This window comes from Suricata suricatta, chromosome 3, assembly GCF_006229205.1.
Source record: "Suricata suricatta isolate VVHF042 chromosome 3, meerkat_22Aug2017_6uvM2_HiC, whole genome shotgun sequence".
NCBI lineage: Eukaryota > Metazoa > Chordata > Mammalia > Carnivora > Herpestidae > Suricata > Suricata suricatta.
The window spans coordinates 55664135-55672542 of NC_043702.1; the positions used below are offsets into that span (position 1 = coordinate 55664135).

Genomic DNA, 8408 nt, shown 5'->3' on the forward strand with positions numbered 1-8408 from the left:
CACTCTTCCACAGCAAATCAAGGACAGAATAATTACAATAGAAACTTCTCTCCAGAAAAAAGACTGGTGAAGGGCACGCAGCAATCATTAGCTTATAGCAATTACCAAATCTGATGGGACAGGCATTGTGAGGGCCTGCTTTTCTGACATTTGGGGGATTTTCCTGATTAGACCTGATCCTTCTCATTTGTGGAATTCCTCTATCCTTTGTGGCCCCTAGATCACCTTTCTGGAGGTATCTTCCACGTTCAGTATCCTCTTTGGCATTATGTTCTCCTTGGGAGATTCAAGATTTCACAGCCTACTTCCTGTCCACGTAAGTTTGGCAGCCAGGGACTGTTTCACCTCTTAAAGGCTTTTTAGTCTAGGCTCATGGATTCTCCTGCAATATAACTTTCTCCAAATCTCAACTGACCTACTCTTCCTCTTCCTGTAAGTGACCCGAGGTGATCTTTGAAAATGGTTCGATATTCACTTGACCTGGAAAACCCAGCAAAATCATGCAAATCAAGAGGTTCAAATCTTCCTGTCCACTTTAAGAACACACGTGAAACAGCCCAGGCTATTAAGTGTATGCATATCTGAAAAGCCACATAGTATCTTAAAGATGTCACTTAGCAGAAGAAATGTGAGCCGTTCTGACGCTACAACAGTGCAGTTGGTAGGTGTGCCCAGGCCAAACAGCGGGGCTGGACACAAGGTCGGTGGCCCAAAAAGAGTGCTGAATTTTTACTGCATGTGCTTAAAAATGCAGGGAGTAATGCTGAACTTAGGGGTTTAGATGTAGATTCTCCAGCCATTGAGCACATCCAGGTGAACAAAGCCCCCAAGATGCGGCGTAGCACAGACAGGGCTTGTGGTCAGATTAACCCATACATGAGCTCTCCCTGCCATGTTGAGATGATCCTCACTGAAAAAGAGCAGATTGTTCCCAAACCAGAAGAGGAAGTTTCACAGAAGAGAAAGATGTCCCAGAAGAAACTGAAGAAACAAAAACTTACGGCCTAGGAGTAAATTCTGCATAAAATACTTGCAAATAAAAGTAAAAACAGGAAAAAAAATCTCAACTGACCTAAGATTTATTCGCTTCAAGTCCGTCTCATGAGCCAGTGGACACACTCAACATTTGCTCCTAGACATCTTTCCAAATATCTCAAGGTCTCATTCCTAGGCCCCCATCTCTCTAATCACTGGCAAGTTCAAGTCATCAGACTTAAGTGAGAAGACTCATTTCTTTGTTGCTGGGTTCAGTTGTGACTGCTTTTCACATTCAAACTTTTTTTTTTTAATGTCGCCTTTCCTTTGGAGCTTAAGAGCAGGTGGCTTCTCCAACTGTGCCACTCTAGTCCCCTCAGACCCGGACAAAAGGGGCTCCGGGCAGCAGCCTGGACTTTGGAGATCGGATACTCAGTCCTGGCACAGCATAACCCGTGACCTAAAACAGCTGCTCCCGTAACTTATCCCATTCAGTCTCCAGAAAAACACTTCTCCACGTCTCTTTCATATGTCATTAACACAAAAGGAACGGTCATGAAGTTTTGTGTGCTGTGTCACTGGTGTCAGGGATGAACACTAGTTTGTAATTCAAGGGAGATCCGAGTATTAAAAGCGTTTGGCTAAGAAAAAGACGCTCATTTGTCAAATCCTTTCTCTCCACATGAATGCAATAGATTCGTGTTCAAAAAGTATCATTTCCCGGTGACGTCAATGCCCATTCTCTTGTTCCCGTCTGCAGTATTGTCAAAAGATGGACATGATGCCTGAGACACATTTTGCAATAATAATAATAATTTATATTACTTTTAAATTTATAAATACTGGGTCCAGCTGCTTGTATGCGGTGATACCCTTTCCCTTTCTATTAACAACTAGATGGACATTAAACACCAGAACTGCAATAAAAAATACCCACAAAATTAAAATTTCAATATATTAAAATCATTTATGCTTAAATAATTTTATGTTTGATATTTATTAATTATAATTTTGTTTTACCTTTTCAAAGATAATTTTACTATTTGGGGAGAAAATAATGTTTTTTGAAAACAATTTTTAAATTTTATTTAGTGAAAATAATTAAATAGTATTCAATGCATTTACATATTTTGGTAAAATTATATTTAAATTGGATACACTTTGATTACTTTTCTTTTAACCCTACTCTCAAAGAGAACAGAAATTATGTAAACATCTTATGGCAACCTATTAGTGATTTTATTAAAATGAAAGCAAGAATATAATAAATGTCATAAACTTTGTGTTTTAGTTTTCATACTCATGTAATTATAATTGGCCCAAAGAACACCCAAAATACGTGCAGTAATTATTATATTCATATAACTTTCATATTTTGCTCTCAGTCATAAAAATAATCACTCTAATTTTTTCATTACGGAAATAGATTTATCAAGGTTGATAGACCAAGGAAGGTAGAACATATACTATGATATGTAATAGTTTATGATCTTAGTTGATAGCCTTCAAATATCTCAACAGCAGCCTCTTTTTGTACTTGGGCCTCACACCTCGGACGTGTTATGGTCAGGCCTACTTAGAAGCCCTCACATTTGAAGACGCTCTTTACTCCCTCTCATTTTTCAGCACAAACTGGCCAATTCTTATCATCCTGAACACTGCTTGTCGCTGCGCCAGAGTGGGAGGAAATACGGAGAGAAATCTTGAGGGTTTCAAACCAACAGCACCATCAATCACAAACATCATTTCTACTCACAACCAAGAACTAGTCACATGACTTGACCTAAATACCAGGGAACCACAGCGGAGAGCTGAAAAGATATAGCAATGCAGTTGGTATAATACTTTCCTATTTTACAGATGAGCCACCAGAAGTTTAAGTAACCAAGTTTTCACATGCAACAGTCAGAATTTTTAGAACACAGGCAGTTTGGCTCGTAAGCCTGCGCCCTTAACCACTATGCTATACAAATCCTCTGGGAATTTTAAAAGAGCTCTTGACGTGCTCTGGATATGTACAGAATGTAACACCAAAGTTCAAGTTGATCTCATATACTTCTCAAAGATCCGGCTAACACCTAAGAGTAATCTTTACAATGCTCTGACCCTAGAACCCCACATCCAATCAAATTATCCTTTATATGCTGGCACAAACGTTGCTGAAGAGATAAACATCCTTCTCCTACCTTCCAGTTTCCTTCTTCTGTCTCTTCTTGGCAGAACTTATCACAAAGTCAGCTGAGAAATGTAGTTCTCAGAGTTTGAATCCTAACATAAAAAACCAGAGTTTGAAAGGGCAGAGACGGATCTGAGAGAAGAGGGAGACATGACCAAAACTGTTCTTCCCAGGCTCCCTTGCTACTGGTGCGGCAGGTGATAAAGCTCTGGCTCATTGGATGAATGGAAATCACATGTGCAATTTCTGAGTTACGCCCTTCCGCCTCTCCCTGTCCTCAGCTGCAAAGTCCATGTGGTGGTGAGTTGTGGCCACCTCGTAGTTGAGCTTAACACCTTACAGATGATGAAACAATAGGATTATTAGAAGGGCCTGGGTCTGTGAAATAGAGTCATTGTATGTTGATGAAGAAACAGAGACTTAAATCAGCTTGTTGGAGCTCTTAGGCAATTTAGATGGTGGGGAAAAAGGAAAAAAAATTTATACAGGGGAAATCATGAAGGTGAGTAAAAGGGAAGGAAACAATACGTACAACCAGCTTCCATTTCTATTGTCTGTACAAGAAATACATAGAAAACAAAAAGAAAGGTTAAAAATAAAAAGATAAAAAGAGATACAGTAGGGAAATGCAAACTAATAAAATTGGAGGTTGAGTGGTACCTGGGTGGCCTAGTCGGTTGAGCATCTGACTTTGGCTCAGGTCATGATCTCACCCTTCACAAGGCCGAGCCCCACATCAGGCTGTCTGCTGTGGGCGCAGAGCCGACTTCAGATCCTCTCCCCCTGCTCCCCACATCTCCTCCATTCACGCTCTCTCTCAAAAATAAATTTTAAAACATGAAAAAAATAAAATTGGAGGTTGAGAAATATTAAGTCAGGAAAACTAGCACTCAAAGTCTAAAGTACTAATTGAAATGAAAATATTTCTATTAAAAATGGTAAAAATCTATCAAAAATGTTATTAAGCCCTCTCATTCTGAAGATCACATCACCAAAATAGGTGGTAACAAAGCAAAGCACGGATAAGCTAGATCACAAGAATGGTTAATTTTTGAAGAGAAATTGAAAATAAATTGGACTTAGCTTTACACAACTCAATTTCAATTTGGTTATTCTATGCATACTCATACATGGCAGACTAGCCCAGAATTTGAGAAATGCATTCATAATCATTGGGTGATTATCCATTCCCATTTGAGTCTATGAAGCATTTGTGAGGATACTGGGTTTTCCCAAGAGGATGAGGATTCCCGCTGTCTGTCATCCTGGGAACAGCTCTGCCCAGAGACAAGGCTTTGGGCTGGAGGGCAAAGTGTCCCATGAAACAAGAGGCTGGGATCTGGGCATGTCATTGCCTGGGGCGGGTGGGGGGGGGCGGCTATTTCTAGCTCAGGTGAGCTGAGAGGGACGAAGGGGACTCAGATCTGGCCCAGCCTGTGGAGAAGGAAGGTTTTTGCTATTGCTATGTGGTTGCTTTGTGCTTTATGGTTTTTTTCTGAAAAGTGCTTTTTCTATTATCCCCGGACCATCAAGAAAGTCTTACTGTCTTTAAAAATATTCCCACCTGGTCTCAGCCTTCACTGTGGGTAATTGGAACAAAGCTGGTGTGTGTGTAGGGGGTTGTGCAGCCACTGGAGGTCACAGCCCAGCACCAGCAAGCTGAGATGGCCAGTGACCATCAGAGAGTCCTTGTGGCCTCTTAGCTTCCCCATCATCTTGAGCCCCCTTTGGACTCTGTAACAGATGCCATTGCCATAGGCGGTTGGCTGGGTCTGTGGTCACCGGCCATCACCCTGGGCCAAAGAGGCTCCGGGCCCTGGAGCTCGTACCAGCACCTCCAAGAGGAAGAGGCCCCAGGCAAAGGGCCCACAGCTCTGGGCTGAGACTTCTCCTATGGCCAGATTTTGTTCTTTGCTCATTTGTGGAGGGGGCGGAAGAGGTATTTAATCATTGCTATAGAAGAGCTCTTTAAACTACGTAAAACTGTCTTTTGGACACACAGGAGGCAAAGCACCAAGTCCACCAAGCTGGCATGTGGGGTAAAATTCTGGGGTAAACATTTGGGTCTCAAAGTCCTTTGGTTTCTTGCCAACTGCTCCCAAACTGTGCACTCCCGCGGTGTCTGCTGTGGGATCGGATGGGCATCGCTGTCAGTGAGATTAGGTAAGGAGTGAGCATAAATGTGGAGTACACCGTGTGATCAGGACTTTGCTAAGCCTGTTTTCCCCAAGGGTAACAAGATTTTGTTTTTAATGGGATTCCAGAAGGGACTGAGGAAAGCAGACCGAGCTAGCTGTCAGAGGTATTCCAATCTGAGAAAGACTGGGAGCTGGGAGTGGGTGACTTGGATGACATGAGATGACAGATAGTGAGGGTTACTGGGAGTGGGAAACAGGCTTTGGAGGCAGTAAAGATGGCTGGAGTTGGTGGGAAGCTATGGGGTCCCGCCCATGTCACCCCTCCACTCCTCAGCAAAGTCACAGAGCATCACAGAAGGTGGAAAGTGTTGGGAGTTCTTAGAACGATGGAGAAGGGAAGGAGCCTCACCTGTGGGTCTGATTCACCCGGAACCAAACGGAAGGAGGAAAGCAAACAAGATATCCTCACAGCCCCTGTATGTAAGGCAGCACTTTCAAGCAGACATATCAAATAATCTAAAATTAATACTTAATAGCTGCTATTTACCAAGCGTTCTGTACCAAAAACTTCACAATATTAAAAAAAATCTGTTTGCCGTATTAATCCCGGGAGACAGATATTGGTATTACAGGCAGGAGAGCCTCGAGGCTTAGAGAGGCAGAGGCTTGTCCAAGGTCATGGAGCTGGTAAGTAGCAGAATTAAGGTTCCATCCCAGGTTGGACACGGATAAAAACGAAGTCTTTGGGTTGATACATAAAATCTCATGTTACCATTTCTAATGAGAGAAAAGTGTATTTATTTTAGTTAAATAACTATGCTAGCTGGGAGTACTTTTTCAAAGAGATCTATGGTTTTGGTTTCTAACAAAGTGTTTTTAAGGAAGTAATGAATTTGCAGAAGACTTAGTATACCTAGCACGGGGTGGTAGGCTCTATTAAATAAGGAGATGAAAAAGCTATGTCAGTATTTCTCATTTAAAAGGGACTTTGAGTTTTTAATACAAAATTTTAATTTTACTTTTTGTAAGTTTAAAAAATAAACTTACAAAAAGTTTGTAAGTGTGTGTGTGTGTGTGTGTGTGTGTGTGTGTGTGAGCGTGTGTGTGAGCGCGCGCGCACAAGCACCTGCGAGCCTGGGAGAGGCAGACAGGATCCCAAGTGGGCTCTGCACTGACGGATGCGGGGCTCTATCTCGCCAACTGGGAGATCATGACCTGAGCCAAAACCCAGAGTCAAATGCTCAGCCACCCACTACACTACAAAATTTTTATCTTAAAAGGAGTATAAGAACTATAAATACAAAGGGATCTCTCAGGCACTATTCACATAGAGCTTGTCTTCCACATCAGGCTTGCCTCCTTCATCATCTCATTCTGGGGTCCTTTTCAAGGGAATGGGATGAAATTTCCATTGCATTTAAAGACAAATAAAACGGTGTGTAACACTTGAGGAAAGCACAGTTTTCATTTATACCATAGCTAGTCTAGATCATTGGAATTAGTTGGAAAGTAAATATTAGGACTGAAATGCAGCTGGTAGCATGTTTACTTTTCAGTACATTTTCCTTCTGAAATAGGAATCCAATGAAAAATTTACTTTTTAGTGAATTGAACGAAGCACCACCTAGTGGTAGATGAGCAGATTTTGAAAGTGAAGAGAACATAAGTTTCTTATAGAAAATATGGAATCCGTTCACTATCAGTTTATTTTACCAGGTAACTTTAGTTTAATATTAAAATATTAAAGAGCTTATGGGGTGCCTGGAGGTGGCTAAGTCAGTTAAGCATTTGACTTCGGGTCAGGTCCTGATCGCACAGTTTGTGGGTTCGAGTCTCGAGTTGGGCTCCCTGCTGACAGTGTGGAGCCTGTTTGGGATTCTCTGTCCCCCCTCTTGCTGCGCTTCCCCCCACATACTGTCTCTTTCTGAAAGATGAATAAACATTTTTAAAAACTTAAAATATTCATCTGCAGCAACGTGGATGGAATTGGAAGGTATTATGCTAAGTGAAATAAGTCAGTCAGAGAAAAACAGATATTATATGTTTTCACTCATATGTGGATCTTGAGAAACTTAATAGAAGACCATGGGGGAAAAATAGTTACAGAGAGGGAGGGAGGCAAACCATAAGAGATTCTTAAAGACAGAGAACAAACTGAGGGTGGATCGGGGGTGGGGTAGAGGAGAAAATGGGTGATGGGCATGGAGGAGGGCACTTGTTGGGAAGAGCACTGGGTGTTGTGTGTAAGCGATGAATCATAGAAATCTACCCCCAAAACCAAGAGCACACTGTATATACCGTATGCTAGCCAACCTGACAATAAATTACATTTAAAAAAGCTAAAATATTAAAGAGCTTATGTAGTTGGGGCTTGGGAGGGGTTACAACTGTAAAAAACTGGGGAGATAAAACCCTGTCTCACCAAATACCATTCCTTTGTGCACGTGCTCCGCTATAGTGTTACAGCTGGTGGGATAAATGTACTCTCTACTTTGAAGCCCCCCCAAATATCCTCCCGTGCTTCAAATTTTTCATTTTCAAACCTCCGTGCGATGATAATTTGCCTTATTGGATAGACCAGTAAGATTTGCGGTGTACCTTCTCTGTACTCTGTCACACAGTGTCCCCTCCACCCTTCTCCAGCCCTTTACTCATTGTGCCATTGCTCTGAACGGGATGGCTCTGCCTATGACTTCACAGAGAAAAGAGAAGCCAACAGCTGGGAACACACCCAACTTCCCGCCACTGACTCTACACACCTACAATGGACCCAGCTCGTCTCCCTCCCTCTCCAGTTAGAGCTCGAACCTACTGCTCCCATCAGAATCTGGGCATCTCGCCTCAGGCTGCCTCAGGATGGCCCTCTCTCTGCCCCCTCCAGCTGCCTCCTCACTGGCTCATCCGTCGCAGTAGGACGGATGTCTCTCCCACCCTAAAAGCAGGCAAATCTCAGACGGACTCAGTGACCACCTCTCTCGTTAGGCCAGTTTTTCTTCTTTACAGGTTGTCGGCACCTGCTGTCCCCAGTTCTTCATCTGCCTTCATTCTCTAGCCGGGTGGAACAGGAGCGCCCAAGGCCCCTGTCCAGCATTCACCCACGTGCCACCCCTTCCTTAATG

General features: G+C 42.6%; 1 pseudogene; it reads left to right on the forward strand.

Annotated features, from left to right (window-relative positions):
• The first annotated feature begins 459 nt into the window (after positions 1-459).
• Positions 460-1025, forward strand: LOC115287000 (annotated as a pseudogene).
• Positions 1026-8408: the final 7383 nt, after the last annotated feature.